Genomic DNA, 20,197 nt, shown 5'->3' on the forward strand with positions numbered 1-20,197 from the left:
GACTGGAACCCACAACCTTCTGAACTCAGAGGTGTAAGGGGTTTTCACAGGGTTGTTGTGCCTTGGGTGTCTCTCTCTCTGGGCTTCTGCCCTCACAGCTTATGCCTGGCCTGTGAGGTACCCTGAGTGCTGCAAGAGCACCCCTGGAGAGACTGTGTCCACAGCTTATGAAGGGGGTTTTGAGACTCGTGCGTCCCCACAGCTTATGCCTAGCCTGTGAGGCACCTGTGAGTATCAAACACTCCTAACCCCTTCTTCCCTAGCCTGTGACACACAATTGAGCGTTTTCGAGGCGCTCCTAGCTTCCCTTACACGGTTCTGACATAAGACTCATGATCAGGAGATGTAATACAATAGAACTGAGACAAGGTGATTCCAAGAGGAACTTTAGGCTTCCAATTTATTTGACAAGGTGTATCTCAACAAACAGCAATACACCAACCAAACAATCCCCCTAAATCCCACTAAAGGGACACAACGAAAATCTTTACACAAGTTTAGCAGTACAATGCCCAACCTCCCATCTTTCCTGACCTAACTGAGTTGGGAGTTCTGGGGACCAGAGGTTATACTCACTACTGTGCCTTCTGCAGTCTGGTGGTTTGTTTCTTCTATCTTCGGTGTCTTCGGACACTGGTTTTCCTTCAGTGTCGAGAATCTTGCTGGTTGTGGTTGTTGGATGACGAGGGCAGGGAAAAATCACCACCCCCCTACGTCAGAAACCCTTTTTTTATAGCCAGTTTATCCAGTCCACCTCTGCTGCTGAAGTCGATTCTTCTCATTGGTGAACTTTGTGATTTTGAAAACTGCAGCAGTTTTAGATTATTGCGGGTTTTTTCCACTGATGTTAATCTACTCAAGGTTTGAGTGGGTGTTGATTGCATTGGCTTCCTGTAGCCATTGTATAGGCCCTTGGGTTGTTTTGGGTTCCCTGGTTTTGAAATGTCTGCATAATTATCCTTCAATTGAGTTTTCCTAACCTACTCAAGGTTTGAGTAGGTGTTAATTGGGTTGGCCTCCTGTAGCCAAACCTTCCATAGTGTAAACATGGGGAAGACAATAGTCCGATAATGGCTGTGAGTCAGTCCCAGTTTTCGAGCAAGTGCTCTCGCACTGGCTTGAAAGCCCCATGCTTCGGGCTGACTCTGTCTCACCATTGGTCCCCCCCCCCGGTGTCCTCCCCCGTCCAATCACTGCTCTGCCAAGGTCAAACTGTTATCGGTTTCAATACACAGCACAGACTGATCCCACAGCCCTTTTCCTTCTGGGTAAAATGAGGGGGTTTTTGTCCTCCCCTACAGAGGTGAGGGTGCTGCCCACTGTGCCATGACTGACACGATGGAGAATACAGCCTGCAAGCTGCTTTGGTGTCTCTGGGGTGTCTTAAATAGCCCAGGCGGTTTGGATATTTAGGTGGAATATTTGTGATTCAGTTATTGTCGTGCAGACCTAGTTATATATAATGCGATGGCAATAGTTGCTTGCTTTGAATTTAAGGACGCCGTATTTATTAAAGAGTGTTTGCTGTTTGGTTCAGTTGCGGGGTAAAACACAATGAGAGCAGTATGTCAGTTTCATCAGTGTTAAGTGACGCAAAGAAGCATTTCAGTTTGACTTCCGTCATTTCATTCCGTCTTTGCAAACTGCAAGCAATTTTAATGGAGACAGTGGCCCTTTAGGTAATGTAAATGGGATCTGTTATCTTTATGAGGCAGTAAATGGATCAGTCAACATATGTAAACACAGCCACAAGCCAAGTCATTTAGGACCCTTTGGCAACTTTGACACATTATTTAATTGTATTTTTTTTAGGGGAGGATGATGTGTATAATGACTTAGAGAAAAAGGCAATACATTTGCCGCATTGATCTGATGTGTATTCAACGCATCCGTTCATATCATTCATCACAGGCAGTCCCTCGGAATCGAGGAAGACTTGCTTCCACTCTTAAAATGAGTCCTTAGGTGACTGTACAGTCCAATACGAGGACCACAGTCCCTGTCACAGGTGGGACAGATAGCCGTTGAGGGAAAGGGGATGGTGGGACTGGTTTGCCGCACGCTACTTCCGCTGCCTGCGCTTGATCTGCATGCTCTCGGCGACGAGACTCGAGGTGCTCAGCGCCCTCCCGGATGCACTTCCTCCACTTAGGGCGGATTTTGGCCGTTCATATATTGTACAGAGGAAAGCTAGACCTAGTAACAGATGAAGCTTTTTGTTTCATACGAGCAGCTAATTATGATTACATAGTACAGCACAGAAACTGGACAGTCAGCCCAACAGGTCCATGCCAGTGTTTATGCTCCATTTCCTGAGCTAGAACGTGTGTGGCCCAATCCTCCTTCCGCCCTTCTTCCCTTAGCAGAGGGGTCAATAAGCAGGGTGGGCGGGGGGGGGCATAGATTTAAAATAGTTGGTAGAAGAATTAGAGGGGAGATGAGGAAAAATGTTTTTACCAGAGGGTGGTGGGGGTCTGGAACCTACTGCTTGAAAAGGGTGATTAAGGTAGAAACCCTCATCGCATCTAAAAGGTACTCGGATGTGCACTTGAAGTGCCATAACTTATAGGGCTACGGACCAAGTGCTGGAAAGTGAGATTAGGCTAGGCAGCTCTTTTTCAACCGGCACGGACACGATGGGCTGAATGGCCTCCTTTTGTAATTTTTCTATGATTCTATGGTTCTATAACTTAATACTGAAGAGATCTATCCAGTTCGATACACTTCTCGAAACTTGCATTCTCTGAGAGGTTTTTAGATCATGATTCTCCTTCTTTGAACCACCCAAACTTGAAGCAATACTAAACATAGAAGAAAAATCTCTGCATCCCTCCAATTCTGGCCTCCTGTGCATCCCTGCTTTCCATCACCCCACCATTGGCGGCCGTGCCTCCAGCTACCTGGGCTCTAAGCACAGGAATTTCCTCCCTAAACCTCCCTACTTCTCGACCTCTCCTACTTCAAGTTGCACAAAAAGAAAATCTAGGCTGATACCCCAGTGCAGTGCTGAGGGAGCGCCGCACTGTCGGAGGTGTCGTCTTTCGGATGAGACGTTGAACCGAGGCCCTGTCTGCTCTCTCAGGTGGACGTAAAAGATCCCATGACACTATTTTGAAGAAGAGCAGGGGAGTTATCCCCGGTGTCCTGGCCAATATTTATCCCTCAATCAACATAACAAAAAACAGATTATCTGGTCATTATCACCTTGCTGTTTGTGGGAGCTTGCTGTGCGCAAATGGTCTGCCACATTTCCTACATTACAACTCCAAAACTATTTCATTGGCTGTAAAGAGCTCTGAGATGTTTGGTGGTCGTAAAAGGCGCTATATAAATACAAGTCTTTCTTTTTCTTCAAACGCTCTTTAAAACCTACCTCTTTGACCAAGTCTTTAGTCACCTGAACTAACATCTCTTTATGTGGCTCATTGTGTCACATTTTGTTTGATAATGTTGCTGCACAGCACCTTGGGAAGTTTTAAAGGCATTGTACGATAGTAAGTTGTTGAAGAGTCAGATAAAATCTGTACTCTCTTTAGGTCTATACAGATATCCTGTGTAGCAAATACAAGAATACTGTACCTACCACAGTCTGATCAGACAAGGATCATCTGCTATATTCCATTTAGAACCTCGATTGCTCCATGTTAAAAAACCATCACCCCTGTGCTCGCTGACCGACATTGGCTCCTGGTTAAGCAACACCTCGATTTCAAGATTCTCATCCTTATTTTCAAATCCCTCCTTGGCCTCGCCCCCTCCCTATCTCTGTAATCTCCTCCAGCCCCACAACCCCCCCGCTCCTCTAATTCTGCCCTCTTGAGCATCCCTGATTATAATCGCTCCACCATTGGTGGCCGTGCCTTTTGTTGCCTGGGCCCCAGCTCTGGAACTCCCTGCCTAAACCTCTCCGCCCCTCTACCTCTCTTTCCTCCTTCAAGATGCTCCTTAAAACCTACCTCTTTGACCAAGCTTTTGCTCACCTGCCCTAATTTCTCCTTATGTGGCTCGGTGTCAACATTTTTATCTCATAATACTCCTGTGAAGCACCTTGGGACGTTTCTCTATGTTGAAGGCGCTATATAAATACAGGTAGTTGTTGTTGAAAGATTTTCTGTAGCAAAGTCTGTAGCTGGAGAACTTGTTAGTTTAGGATTGGGATTGGGACTTCACACCAGCCCTCAATACTTTGAAGGTCTGTTTTTTGCGTAATAAAGCACTTACTGACCAACAACATGGAGATAGACAAAGAGCTGATTTCCTGTTGTTTCAAAGCTAGGGAATATATATAAATTTTAAAAAAACACATAATGTTAGTCTGGCTGGAAGGAAAGGGCCTGGTCAGTTTGGGAATAAAAAGATTCACTACCTGTCAGTACTTGTTTATATAGAGAATGGGCTTTAAATCCAGTCTCGTAATTCATGCTGTGCTTATAACTTCAGAAGAGCGTCTTTGTTTATTTTAAGTGGGGCACCTCATCGATGGCTGGTTCTAGCAGCTTCAATAAGGGCAGAAGATGTCTCAAGCACAGAGCAGGACTGCCAACTTCTGTAAACAGAAAAGATGGATTGTTAACCTTTCAGGTGTAGACCATTTGGTCGAACTTATTTGAAGTCTCCTTGCAGCTTCATTCATGGGCCTATAACTTTCCTCTTGCTACAAACAATTGCTAAAAAATGATGCAGCTTGCAAACTACTAACAAAACTGTCACGGACACTGTAATGTATTTGCTTCAGGGGTTCTTTGCTTAAGAATTCATAGCAACACATTGCTATTAAGAACGAGTTGGTTTATTAGCAAAGATTTAACAATCACACTGCACATTACCAGTTCATCCACCAGGCTCACAACTGCATACCTCACCGTGGATTCCCCGAACCTAACTGCCTGGGGTTTTATTGAGTCTTGTGAACATCTCACAACTCAACAGCTCCAGCATACATTACAGACACGATGGGTCGAATGGCCTCCTTCTGCGTCATGATGTTCCTATAATTCTATGATAAAATTTCCCTTCATGCTGTATTCTATTACTGATGGTTGACTTCCTCCCAGTCATAAAATTACTGATACAAAATTGATGAAACCAGAAGGACGAAAGCTTTGTCAAAGGGCTTATTATGTGTTGTGCATGTACTCATCAAGCCTGTTTTTTTAAATAGAAACAGTAGAAGTCCTCCTCAATTTAGGACAATTCGAAGAGGGTGATCTTGTTGGCTAGTCAGTTGGCGTTTATGTGCAAACGGAAATGCAGAAATAAGAACTTGCATTTATATAGCGACTTTCACAACCTCAGGACGTCCCAAAGCGCTTTACAGCCATTGAACTACTTTTTGAATTGTAGCCACTGTTGTGATGTAGGGAAACGCGGCAGTCAATTTGCGCACAGCAAGCTCCCTCAAACAATAATGGGATAATGACCAGACAATCTGTTTTAGTGATATTGATTGGATAAATATTGGCCAGGACACAGGGGAGAACTCCCCTGCTCTTCTTCAAAATGGTGCATGGGATGTTACACATTCACCTGAGAGGGTAGACAGGGCCCCGGTTTAAATTCTCATCCCAAAGACGGCACCTCAGACAGTGCAGCGCTCTCTCAGTATTTGTAATGTGTTTGCTTCATGGGTTCTTTGCTATTAAGAACTAGTTGGTTTATTAGCAAAGGTTTAACAATCACACTACATATTACCAGTTCATCCACCAGGCTCACAACTGCATACCTCATCGTGGATGACCTAGACCCAACTGACTGGGGTTTTATTGAGTCTTGTGAACATCACGTGACTGGCTAAGCCACTCACAATGCAACAGCTCCACAAACCTGTGAGCATGCTCACAGGTGCCTACATTACAGTACTGCATTGATGTGTCTAGATAATGTCCAGAAAATGGGTAGTCAACTTTATGTTGGGAATAATGAAACGTATTTCACCTCTGATACTCACGATGCCTTTATTTATTATTCATTAAGGCAGTTCCCTGTAGGGCGGACAGTTCAATTGATAATCCAACCACATTGACAATAGAAAGTGGAAAAATCTGCAGGTCAGTCAGCATGTGTGAAAAGAAAAGAGAGTTAATTGATGTATTGGGTGTGCACCCTTCATTAGAACTGCTGTAATTGCTGAGGTTTCCTGTAAATACAAGCCCGATGAACAATGTGGTCAAAGAAATTTAACATAATCTATTGCTAAAAACATTGTGCAGGGTCTGCATTTCCGTCCCCAAATCTTACTTCCAATTGTCACCATTTCTGCCAACATTTACCATATAGGTGCTGTCTTTCGGATGAGATGTTAAACCGAGATCCCATCTGCCCTCTAAAGTGGATGTAAAAGATCCCATGGCGCTATTCGAAGAAAAGCAAGAGGAGATATACTGGGTGTTCTGGTCATTATCACATTGCTGTTTGTTAGGAGCTTGCTATGCGCAAATTGGCTGCCCTGTTTCCTACATTACAACAGTGACCACACTTCAAAAGGTACTTCGTTGTCTAGTAAGTGCTTGGGGGTGTCCTGAGGTTGTGAAAGGCGCTATAGAAATGCAAGTTCTTTCTTTACAGTAAGCTGCTTTGTCAACCTGCCCATTCAGTTTTGTTATGTAAACAGTCACAATGCAGTTGCAGCCTCTAACCACTTGGGAGCGCTTTGGAGAAAGTTTCTATAGTCACTCCTCCCAACTCCATCACCATTTTATTTTTGAAAAAACAATTCTCTGTATATTATCATCATAGGCAGTCCCTTGAAATCGAGGAAGACTTGCTTCCACTCTCAACATAAGTCCTTAGGTAGTTGTACAGTCCAATACGGGAACCACAGTCTCTGTCACAGGTGGGACAGATAGTCATTGAGGGTAGGGGTGTGCGGGACTTGTTTGTTGCATGCTCTTTCCGCTGCCTGCACTTGATTTCTGCACGCTCTCGGTGACGAGACTCGAGGAGCTCAGCGTTCTCCCGGATGCACTTCCTCCACCTAGGGCGGTTTTTGGCCAGGGACTCCCAGGCGTCAGTGGGGATGTTGCACTTTATCAATTTAATAGCACTGTATAAACACTACGGACAATGGACTAATATATTAATAATATCAATCATATAAAACTGTTGTGGAAAAATATTTCCGAGACTGTATAATATATATAAAGAGAGGTTTATTAAATCGGAGACAAAGCTTTGGGAGAAGTGTTAAAGACCCCTGTCTTTGAACCATCTTCTCAAATTGGTATCTGCAGTGAAGTCCTTTTATCTTACAAATTACGTCACTTTACAACACATGCTTTAGCACTATAAAGCTTTTACTATCGAAGGCTAAGCTTTTGATATAACCCATCCTGCATTGTGACAGGGCAGTATAAACAAATGCAGGCTTTTGACACCAGTTTAAACAAACATACACAGCACTTAACTCTCCAGTGTTCATTATCTCACTTTCCTATCTTCATCATTAACTCAAGGCCAGCATACCTTAAAGTCTAACTGTTTTTTTTATATAATACATTAAATTGTCCCTTACAAAGTTCGCACATAAGGGACAATTGTGCGCACGTAACGCATCGATGGCAATATTTGGCGATAACTCTCCCCATCCCTTTCCACCACCAATCTCTCCCAAGACTCCCGCTCATGGCCTCTCGTCCTGAATGAGACAGGCCATGATGCAACTCCAATAAGGTATTCTGTATGCATTCAGGCACCATTACCTTGTCGTTTCGTCTCCAAACGTTATCCTTCCCTTGCGTTGCGCCCTGCTTTGTCCACATACCTATTTCCTCCTCAGAAGTGTCCTGGTGTCGTTTCTCAATACTTATCTGTTCGTCTCGGGCCCCAGCGGCACTGACTTAATTTTAATAATTTAAAATCATTATCAATGGAGAGTATTTTTTACCTCTTCAAATTATTTTTTTTTTCAATTAAACCAATATCTTTTTCACAGCTGATATCAACTGGTATTTAGTAAATTATGTCTTTATCCATCGCAAACACCCCTTCTCCCTCATATCCTCACATACCTCTTCGCAAAAGTGGGGTTCCCCTTCACCCATCATACCTTCTGCGGGGTTGTTTCCTACATCCCTAATTATGGTTACCGCTTTTTGGGTGTTAAGAGGACTGCTTCCCACTTTGCCCTTCTCATATTAGATACGGTTCTCAGTTTTCCTGTGTTTAACATTTCTACCAATGTGTGTTTAGTGTGGAGAATGATGTTTCCAGTCATCACCACAGGCTCGCTTAATTTTTACCGCCCAAGCTGCGCAATCTAGCGCGGCTATACATCTGGATTAGTAATGGATATTGAGGCTCCCGTGTCCACTAGCATCTCACACTGTCGGCCCCCTACTAGTGCAGACACATATATCCTTCCCTCCTTTTTACTTTGTACAGGGGCCGCCGGACATCACCGGGTGGCTTTGTACGCCTGCCACTGCTGGTATTCCTGTTCTGACAGGGTCCTTGCCTTATTAGGATAGCCATTTTTACCATAGCATGTCGCTTCCAGGTGCCCTTTCTTACCATAATACGTACATTGCTTTTCACTGCCTTTCCCTTTGCATTCCCTGGCAAAATAGCCCGGTTTTCCACAATTATGGCAAGTCCCCCTTTCCTGCCCTCCTCCTGTTCCCGTGGCAGAGATCTTTTCCTGCTTTATCTTTTTCCTTTCTAAACTGCTAAAGCTTACTGTTTTAGCCTTTTTCAAAAGTCCCTTTTACACCTTCACAGATAGCTCACCACTCACCCAGGAGTTTGACCTAATCCCTGAAGGTATTTCTAAATTTAAAACTCTTTTTTTTACTGAGCTAGAAGCTTTCGTGTCAAGGTTTTACACAAAGGAAAATGGGAGCGTTTTAAAAGGCATTCTTTATCTCATTCCTGGACTAAATTTATGTCTTTCAACCCAATTGCATGTTTTCTTTCGACAAGTAAGTGAGCGTGTCCAATTCTTTTTTTTTTCACTATCGGGACCATGTATTTTTATCTTTTACTCAACAAACCTATCCTTTGTGCATTTCCTAGCTCCGTAACTTATCATCCGAATATATCCACACCTTCGTTTCTAACTTAAAATGTAATACCATAAGGTTCACAGTTTCTTAAACTTCCCACATACAGGACAACACTACGAAAGGTTAAAAAAAAAACATGTCACTCTGTTTGGAAAGAGTGGGTGGAGCTAAAACAGGCAGGCAACTCCACACCTTCCCAAGCAGGCTTTCATCCATTCCACAGTCAAAATCTCGAGTACGCTCTTTATTCAAAATAGACACTCACAAAAGTCTCTCTTCATTCAACAAAGCTTATGTCTGGATCCATATGTCACTTAAGATAGTCACTATCAGCTTTTTTTTATAGCATTACATAATTACGCAAGTTACAATTAATGATAGGAATTAATTAATGACCCGGGCAGCCCGCGTTTTACATTCCCTTCCTTACCTTCCATGTTCGCCAGTCTCGGACGTTTCCCTTTGTTTCTGTAATACTCACGGCCACGACTACTCTGTGGAGACCCTTTGTCTTCGCAACAAAGCTAGCGTGTTTCCTTACCACCGGAGTTTTCGGCTCTAGGTTGGATCGATCAGTTCCCTTCCGCACCAACCTTATTTACTAAAGGGACAACTCAAACTGGTTAGTCAGCCTCTTCCAGCTATTTGTTTACTCGTATCTTATTGTAGAAGAAAACAATCCATGTCCTAGGTTAAAGGAAGGGTTAAGTTCGCTTTTGCTGATTCTGAAGAATTCACGGAGCTGGAGAAAATTACCGAAACTTATCAGCCTCAATGAACAGAATGTTGTATATACATGACTATCTGGTGTTTACCGAAACTTATCAGCCTCAAAGAACAGAATGTTGTATATACATGACTGTCTGGTCTTTGCATGAGTTTCCAGATACCTTGCTTATCAGCATAGGGACAGAGAGAAACTATGCAAGAAACAGATAAAGTGTGCCGACCGGGGTGAACTTTGTACTCACAGTTTCGTATGAATAATGCTCATGTATAATAGATACAATGACCTTTGTACTCACGAAATGTATGAATAATGTTTATGTGTGGCGAGTTGCAGATAAAATTCCTGTTTCAACTATCTAAAGATAGAGCGAAGTTGCCTGTAAAATTCAGAGTTCTGCCTTGGTGTGGACTAAGCAGGCTCTCCGAGATATCTCGTTAGTTTTAGAAATAAAATTCTCCCGAAGCGCAACTCTGAACGCCTCCGCCTGAGTTAATTTAACTTAGAAATTTCCTCGACACTTATACACTATCCCGTCGTGCCCGTACACCTCTCTTTTCAGTCTCTAACACCAGATTCCAGATACTGTCTTAAGTGATCACGTCTGATCAGACAGTATCCTGTTCGTGACGCCATTTTGTTGTGGAAAAATATTTCCGAGACTGTATAATATATATAAAGAGAGGTTTATTAAATCGGAGACAAAGCTTTGGGAGAAGTGTTAAAGACCCCTGTCTTTGAACCATCTTCTCAAATTGGTATCTGCAGTAAAGTCCTTTTATCTTACAAATTACGTCACTTTACAACATATGCTTTAGCACTATAAAGCTTTTACTATCGAAGGCTAAACTTTTGATATAACCCATCCTGCATTGTGACAGGGCAGTATAAACAAATGCAGGCTTTTGACACCGGTATAAACAAACATACACAGCACTTAACTCTCCAGTGTTCATTATCTCACTTTCATCATTAACTCAAGGCCAGCATACCTTAAAGTCTAACTGGTTTTTTTATATAATGCATTAAATTGTCCCTTACAAAATTCATTAAAGGGGAAAATAAAACAAATGTTTGGTCCCGTATACTAGTCCAGTATATGTCCAAAAATCCGCTCCAACAAAACTATATGTTGTTAGTTATCTGATTATTTTTGGTATTTCATGTTTTGTACAGAAGAATATAATAGTACAGCCAAAGTTCATACCCTGGCTTGTAACATTTATGAAACTCTATTAAACCTCATCATGACAAACTGGACATTTAGTTTAATAAATTCATTTTATCTCCATTTGCAACTTCAGTTCAAATCACCAGATTGTGGCAATGGACCACATAGCTCTTATCAGGGATCGTTCTCAGGAGACACAACAGTTTGACAATGAGGCACTGGCTGGGTTTCTGATACACTGCCCACCGACAACAGAGTGGAAAATCAGCTGCGAAAGGATGAAGCTTTTGCAGCGTGTGCTACTGTGAGCAGACGTGTGAAGCGTTATCGGTCAATCAGTGAGGTGGTTTAAGAAACAGTGTCGAACTAGCTAAGAGTGAAGTTGAAAGAGGTGACAGGGTGTTAGTAACCTCAACATTCAACACGTCCAGGCACTGTAAGCAGCAGTCAACAATTACAAATAGAATGATGCGTTATATTGCTAAAGAAATAGAATATAAATTGGAGGGGTAGCTGATTAAAACTCCACAGTGCCTTTTTTGTGATCAGGCATCTTTTTGTGATTGAGAGGCAAGGGAAATATTTGAGCTCTGGGGTGGTGGGGGGAGGGGGGTAGCACGGAGAATCAAAGGGTTAATCACTCGACTTGATCAGCCCTGAAAGGGGGTGATTGAGAAAAGAAAGACTTGCATTTATATAGCGCCTTTCACGACCAGTGGGCATCCCAAAGCGCTTTGCAGCCAATGAATTACTTTCTGAAGTAATGTAGGAAACACAGCAGCCAAATTGTGCACAGCAAGCTCCCACAAACAGCAATGTGATAATGACCAGATCATCTGTTTTTGTTATGTTGATTGAGGGATAAATATTGGCCAAGACACTGGGGATAACTCACCTGCTCTTCTCCGAAATAATGCCCTGGGATCTTTTTCGAACCCGAGAGAGAGAGAGAGAGAGAGAGAGAGAGAGCAGACGGGGCCTGGGTTTACCGTTTCATCTGATAGATGGCTCCTCCAACAGTGAAGCGCTCCCTCAGTACTGCACTGGAGTGTCAGCCTAGATTTTCGTGCTCAGGTCTCTGGAGTCAGGCCCACAACTTCTGACTCAGAGGTGCATGTGCTATCCACTTTTTAAAACATTCATTTATTGAACATTAAAAATATTTACAACATCGTGATCGTTTAACTGCATCATACTAATCCATTCCGCCCCTCCTCACAGCCGTGCCTCCACCACATATTAACATCAAAACCTGAAGTTTAATTTGTCTCCTGTAACATATATTAATCTGTTGCACTTTAATAATTGATCATTAATATTAATTAATATTTTTAAGTCCTTTCTGAATAGAATATCCACAGAGCCTTATAATGATCTTTTAGCTTGTATTTAAAATACTCCTTTAGGTTTATTCTCCTCCCCTTCTAAAACAGAGCATTCCTTTTTTGCACAATCACAAATCTAGCCAAACTGAACATTAAATTAATCGCCGCTCCGCTAGACTCGGGCAGACTCTCCCCCAATCTCCATTTCAAAATTGAGTCCCACGGGATTCCCATTCTTGCTCTTTCGGTCCTCACCCAGCAAGGAAACTGTCGAACATAGCACTTAAAATCCTTTAACTGCAGACATAACACCAGCAAATGGGATAGAGTCTCATCCTGCATCCCACACACTGGGCAAGTTGCCACCTCTGTTCGCCCAATGCTACACAAGACTATCATGGTAAAAATCCAGTTATGAGCCAATTTGAAATCCGGTTCAATTCACTCTGGGCATTTAAAATTCTCCCACACTCCCTTCCAAATCCTGTTCAAGTCCAGCTGTGGGTATATATTTTGCCAAAACTCCTGACCAGCAGGTGTCTGAAATCTCCATTCTCTAAATACCCCACAGAAATCTCGGGTATTACAGTTGTCAACTTGGACCAACTCCTCCCCTTTCTCCAGCAAAAAGCTTGGAAAAGCGGGACGCATTATACCTCCTTTGGAGATTTGCGTATTTATTTCTTCCATCCAATCCTGTGGCATTGCCCTCACAATCTTCTCATACATGATCTTAATTGCTTTTACCTCTACCTCTTGATCCTCCTCCCAAACCATATCCCTCACTACCGCTTCTGGCCTGGAATTACCTCATATAATACACCTTTCACATATATAATAGCAGCTTTTATAAAAGCTTGATTAAATAATACCTCTCCTTCAATGTTGACCCACCTGTTCAAAAATTCCTCAGCATCTTTGGGCATAAACTGCACACTTTTAAAAATTAGACCCAAGTCTCTACAACCCCCTTATAAAACCTAGGGAGAGTTTTATTTGATTTCAAAAATATATCCATATAAAATATCCTCTCTCCTCCCATCGCACTTTGTTTAAAAATGCTCAAAACAACTCCTCCAAAAAATTGTATTTGACTTCTGAAGAAATCGCTTCACCCATTTGATTCTGATTATGAGGGGGCTTGACAAGGTGGATGCAGAGAGGATGTTTCCACTGATGGGGGAGACTAGAACTAGAGGGCATGATCTTAGAATAAGGGTCGCCCATTTCATTTAAAACTGAGATGAGGAGAAATTTCTTCTCTCAGAGGTTTGTAAATCTGTGAAATTTGCTGCCTCAGAGAGCTGTGGAAGCTGGAACATTGAATAAATTTAAGACAGAATTAGACAGTTTCTTAAATGATAAGGGGATAAGGGGTTATGGGGAGCAGGCAGGGAAGTGGACCTGAGTCCACGATCGGATCAGCCATGGTCGTATTAAATGGTGGAGCAGGGGTCACGAGGGGTCTATTCCTGCTCCTATTTCTTATGTTCTTATGTTCTTGTTCTAAAGAATTTTTTCTTCAAAAGGGGATGTCCAGAACCAGGGGTCACAGTCTAAGGATAAGGGGTAAACCATTTAGGACCGAGATGAGGAGAAACTTCTTCACCCAGAAGTGGTGAACCTGTGGAATTCTCTACCACAGAAAGTTGTTGAGGCCAATTCACTAAATATATTCAAAAAGGAGTTAGATGCAGTCCTTACTACTAGGGGGATCAAGGGGTATGGCGAGAAAGCAGGAATGGGGTACTGTAGTTGCATGTTCAGCCATAAACTCATTGAATGGCGGTGCAGGCTCGAAGGGCCGAATGGCCTACTCCTGCACCTATTTTCTATGTTTCTATGTTTCTAATTGAGGTGTATAAAATTTTGAGGGGCCTGAATAGAGTGGACAGCAAGGACCTATTTTCATTGGTGGAGGGGCCAATAATGAGGGGGGCATAGTTTTAAGGTGGTTGGTGGAAGGTTTATAGGGGATTTATGGGGAGGTTTATTCACGCAGAGGGTTGTGGGGGTCTGGAACTCACTGCCCGGAAGGGTGGTGGATGCAGAAACCCTCACCGCATTTAAAAGGTGTTGGATGGGCACTTGAAGTGCCGTAACCTGCAGGGTTATGGACCTCGAGCTGGTAAGTGGGATTAGACTGGATAACCTCTTGTTGGCCGGCGCAGATACGATGGTAAGTAGTGCAGGGAATCGAATACAGCCAGGGTGATCTCCTGGACTAGTTTAGATCGCCTGGATGGGTCGGAGAGGAATTTTCCCCGATTTATTTTCCCCAATTGGCCTGGGTTGTTCATCTGTTTTTTTGTCTCCCCCATGGTTCACATGGCTCCGGTTGGGGTGGACTGTAGAATGTTGAGGTGCAAGGGGTGTCGCAGTTGTGTGAGGCGGACTGGTTGGGCCGGATGCTCTTTACCTTTCCGCCATTGTTCATTGTTCATAGGTTTATATGTAACCTTCAGGGCTGCTGACCGAGGGCCGTGCGGCTCTTTGTCGGCCGGCGTGGACACGATGAGTCGAAATGGCCTCCTTCTGCGCTGTAAATTTCTATATTTCTAAATCATGTAGAATTTACCAATATTTCGCAAAGATTCCTGGTACCTTTCCTCTGTAGAGGAGAAGAATCCCTTTTTGGACTTTTAAAATGGAAGGAAAAACTTCGGGACACAAATGAGTTTAAAGGGCAGACGAGGCCTACAGGGGATAAAAGGGGATGCATTCATGGAGACACCCTCCCCCCCCCCCCCAGTGTTTGGACTCATAGGAAAGGGAATTTAATTTTGAACTCGATGAACATTTTGGTATCCTAGGAAAGACTCTGAGGAAGATACCTAAGAGCTTTACAAGTTTAAGATCTCTAAAGGAACATGTTGTTACAGATTGCCAGAACAGGGAGGTGGGACTTCACTCAGAATTGGGTATTGGAGCTAATTCAATTTGTCTGGGAGAATGAGTCAATCGCTAACTAACAAGAACTGTGAGGCATAAAAATTCACTCCCAAGGACATAAACGCATCAAGAGCTATCAGGCTAATCACCGGAGACCATTATTGACATGCATGTGAAAATAGGCCTATAGAAATCACGGGCCCAGCCAAACGGCCCAAGAGGTTAAACACTGCTTCAACAATGCCAACCAGTGATTTTCCACATTACCACATCATAATCAAATGACTGCTGAGCGAGCCCGCCAAATTCTGACAAAGAAGAGAGCTCAAAACTAATGAGCAGCTCCCTTGAAACAAAAGAGCTGGGCCAGATTTGGCGGGAGGTAAGGAAGCCTTTTTGGGGTATATCTATTCCCAGTTTTACAAGGGGGAAAAAAAGCATCAGGTGAAGGGGAGTGAAGAAATGGAATAGTGGAGAAAACTACAAGAAACCATCAAGGATCGACCTAGAACGCCGACAGCAAGAGGCCCACGAAACAGAAGGTTGTCAGCAACCAAATTGACAACTCGGGCCACCACAATCAGCGAAACGACCAACCGAAACCAACTCAGCAAAAACCGAAGAATCGACATTTATTTCCACTCTACAATCTACTTCTGAATAACCAATGGGTGAGAAATTACCTAAAAGGACTAACTAAAGCTATTCCTAACCAAAGAAAGTGGGTACTTACCCCATACATCCAAAACGCGACTTACCGCATCAGCGGACTCACCCCAACTGAAGACTACGCAGTCCGAAGTTCTCTCCTCCATCAGGGGTATGGTTCACCTAGAAGGCAAAGTGCAGCGAACCCCGAAACCGCAATTCACTGGCAACTGTCAAAAGAGATTGGTGAGCATAGCCCCTGAACCCCTAGAGCTATCACTTGGTTAGTTTGGGGAATTGGGAGGGGGGGGGGGTGTTGGGATAACTTGTGTAAATGTATCTGCATGCTCCTCTTTACCCCATTTAGAGTTTAAGCTGTATTATTTTCCCCACAGGCTGTATTTTGACAATTTATTCAATGTGTTGTACCCCTCAGTGTGTATTGGTATCACCATTCTGTATGTGTTATTAAAGATGTGCCTTTTACTTCTTTTTAAACACAATAAAGCCATAACTGCTTCCTACCTTGAAACCGATTGTCTGTCCAAGTCTGTCACAGTCCCTTCATAATTCCAGAGTCTAGAACCAAGGGTGTGGGAACGATTCGAAGGGAAAGCTGACCCCCTGAAAACCACCCCTTACAATCAATATCTGGGAAATTGAGTCCTCCCTAATTTCTCCGTCCAATGATGATATTGTAAGCAACCCAGGCTGGTTTCATTCCCATAAAAACCTCACACAAGTCTCTTGGATGGACTTTTCAGCCCACTCAGGAATATCCTCCACCATCAATAAGCATCATAGTTTGGATGGCAGGAGAGCTGACATCACTGTCACTCTTCCTTGAACTTTCAACCACCTTCTTTCCCATTTTCCCAAAATCTTTTTAATTTTCATAACCTTGGGTTCCCAATTTAATTGATCCAACCCCAGAACTTCCAAAACCTCTATGACCTTAAAAGGGCTTTCCTCCAACCACTCCCCCCTACTCCTTCCCACAACCAGGCATTGGGACTCACTCTGGCTCCTGAAGCTTTACAATACTCCTCCACTACTCCCATAGCTTTCCTCACTGACTCCCCATCTCTCAACGTTAAGGTCGTGTCATCTGCATATTGGTGTGTCACCGACACCTGCTCGGAACTGGGAACCACAATTCCGACAAAGCCTTGTTCCTTTCGCATCATGTAACCTAATGGTTCTGCTACCAATGTGTACAACAATGGGGACAGGGGACAACCCTGTCTCACTGATCTCTGTATTGGAAAATACTTGGATAAAAAACCATTATATTTAACACAGCTAAATATGTTTCAAGAAAAAATCCTTATCCACTCAATGAAATCTTTTCCGAAACCAAATGCTTCCAAAACCATCAATAAAAACTCATGAGAGACTTTATCAAAGGCTTTCTCTTGATCTACCTTTAGCACATAAGCCTCCCTCCCACTCTCTTCCAGGAGTTCTATCGCATCTTGAATTGAGACCACAGAGTCAGCGATGTCCCGGCCTATGACACCATGGGACTGAGAGGGTGAAACTATCTGCAGCATCACCTCCTTCATACGATTTGCCATAATCCTCGCTTAGATCTTATAATCCATATTAATAATGTGAGGGGCCTCCAATTCTTTAGATCTCTTCCATCCCCTTTATTTTTACAAGCTAAGCTTATGATAGCTCTCCTCATAGATGGCCAGCTTTAATCTCCTTAAAAACCTCTAAAACTAATGGACTTAAAATCTCTAAAAATTATTTATAAAATTCTGCACTTAGTCCATCGGGCCCTGAGCTTTCCCCCATTCCACTTATTGCTACTTTTATTTCCACTAATTCTACTTCCTTGTTACACATGCTTCTCTCATCCTCCTTTAAACCCTCTTCAATAAAAGCACTAACCTTCTCCATCACCAATTTAGAAATGTCTTCTTTTGTATATAACTCTTGATAAAAGCTTCTAGCCGCCTCCATAATCTCCCCAATTTCATTAATGATCTTTTCCCCAACCTTCAACTCTCCAATTAATGATAAACTTTGTCGCAATTTCTCTTGCTCTAGAAAATAACTAGTGCATCTTTCTCCCTCCAATGCATCTTTAGCCTTTAGCGGAGAATGGCCCCCTTGCATTTTTCAACTTGCAATAATTCCCACTCTTCCTTTAAATCCTTCCACTTAATCTCTGCTCCCTTATCCCCTCCGTCAACTGCTTTACAGATATCTGTAAACCTTCTGTTTATATTCTCTTCTCAACGTCAGTTTGCTGTTGCTCTCTCTTTCCCATAACATACCAAAAAAAACTCTTACCTCATATTTAAAATTGTCCCACCAAACTTTTCTTTCTTTCAAGAATAAAGATTATTTCTGAGCATTCGTTATTATATTTAAAATCCCTTCTTTATAAGCAATTTCTTTCAGGTATTGATTGTTTAAAATCCACACCACTGGACCGATCTTAACTCTGCTGCTCCTAATTCTAAGAACCAAAGCCGAGTGGTCACTAAAAAATACTTTTTATAATAAATCTCCATCACCTCAGAACTTAACCCTTCTCGCATTAACACAAAATCTATTCGGCTCTGTTTTAAAACATCACTCACACAACCTCTTCAGGCGAATTCCCTTTTTATGGGGTTCCGATCCCTCCATAAGTCTCTCAAATTAAATTTGCCATTATTTTTACAATCATCCCTCTGGATTTATCATCCTTAAAGGTCACCTTGAGATAATGTCCAATCGAGATAAAAATACATTAAAATCCCCCACTATACCAGGGTTTTCCACCTCTGCCACTTTTGTGAATAACCACCGAGAAAACTCGTGACGCTTGCAATGGTCATTCGGTGCATAGATATTAATGAAATTGCAATCAAATTCCTCCATTTTTACCTTTAGCCATAAGAATCTCCCCTCAGTGTCCTTGTCCACCAATGCAACGTTCTATTTTATGAACAAACTCACAAAACCAGCCACCCCTCTACGGTTACCACTTTGGTGGTAAAAACAGAGAGACAGACTATTATCTGAATGGTGACAGATTAGGAAAAGGGGAGATGCAACGAGACCTGGGTGTCATGGTACATCAGTCATTGAAGGTTGGCATGCAGGTACAGCAGGCGGTTAAGAAAGCAAATGGCATGTTGGCCTTCATAGCGAGGGGATTTGAGTACAGGGGCAGGGAGGTGTTGCTACAGTTGTTCAGGGCCTTGGTGAGGCCACACCTGGAGTATTGTGTACAGTTTTGGTCTCCTAACTTGAGGAAGGACATTCTTGCTATTGAGGGAGTGCAGCGAAGATTCACCAGACTGATTCCCGGGATGGCGGGACTGACCTATCAAGAAAGACTGGATCAACTGGGCTTGTATTCACTGGAGTTCAGAAGAATGAGAAGGGACCTCATAGAAACGTTTAAAATTCTGACGGGTTTAGACAGGTTAGATGCAGGAAGAATGTTCCCAATGTTGGGGAAGTCCAGAACCAGGGGTCACAGTCTAAGGATAAGGGGTAAGCCATTTAGGACCGAGATGAGGAGAAACTTCTTCACCCAGAGAGTGGTGAACCTGTGGAATTCTCTACCACAGAAAGTAGTTGAGGCCAATTCACTAAAGGGAGTTAGATGAAGTCCTTACTACTCGGGGGATCAAGGGGTATGGCGAGAAAGCAGGAAGGGGGTACTGAAGTTTCATGTTCAGCCATGGACTCGTTGAATGGCGGTGCAGGCTAGAAGGGCTGATGACCTACTCCTGCACCTATTTTCTATGTTTCTATGTTTCTATGTTATTGTTTGTGCAACTTCCAAACACTTCTCCCTTCCAAACCTCTGAATTCTTTCTAGGATATCCTCATCCCAAAAGGTTTCTTGCAGGCACAACAGGTCAGTGCCCTTAAAACACTGCAGTAACTGCTCCGATTTCTTCTCCCCCCTCAGTCCGTTCACATTAATCGAGACCAATGTAATCATTGCTCCTAATAAAAGAAGTGTGCCTGATAATCCTCCCATCATCATTTAATCTCTGGCCCTTCCCTCCTCTCAGACTTCTTCCCAACCTTTTGGGCAGCTGTTACTGTCTCCTGCAGCCTCTGGCTCTTTTTCACCTCCTGTTTGAACTTTCCCTGCTGTTTCAGCCTCTTCCTTACATTAGGGTTAGGCCATAGAACTGCCCCTTCTCCCTCCTTCTGCCCCTCACTAACCTTTCCCTTTCCACATGATGCCCCCACCCCTCAATTCCATGTCTCCTTCCTCCTCTGACCCCTCACTCTCGAGCTCTTCTGTAATCTCTCGTCCCTGTTCCCCGTCAGTTACATGAGAGTCTTCCTGCTATCACGGCTTCTCCAACAGTTGACTGGAGCACATGTTCTAAACGGACACTCCAGTCCGAGGGAGTGCGATATCATTTTTCGAATGGGGCATTAAATCAAGGCCCCGTCTACCTTCTCA

Source organism: Pristiophorus japonicus, chromosome 21 (genome assembly GCF_044704955.1).
Source record: "Pristiophorus japonicus isolate sPriJap1 chromosome 21, sPriJap1.hap1, whole genome shotgun sequence".
Classification (NCBI taxonomy): Eukaryota; Metazoa; Chordata; class Chondrichthyes; family Pristiophoridae; genus Pristiophorus; species Pristiophorus japonicus.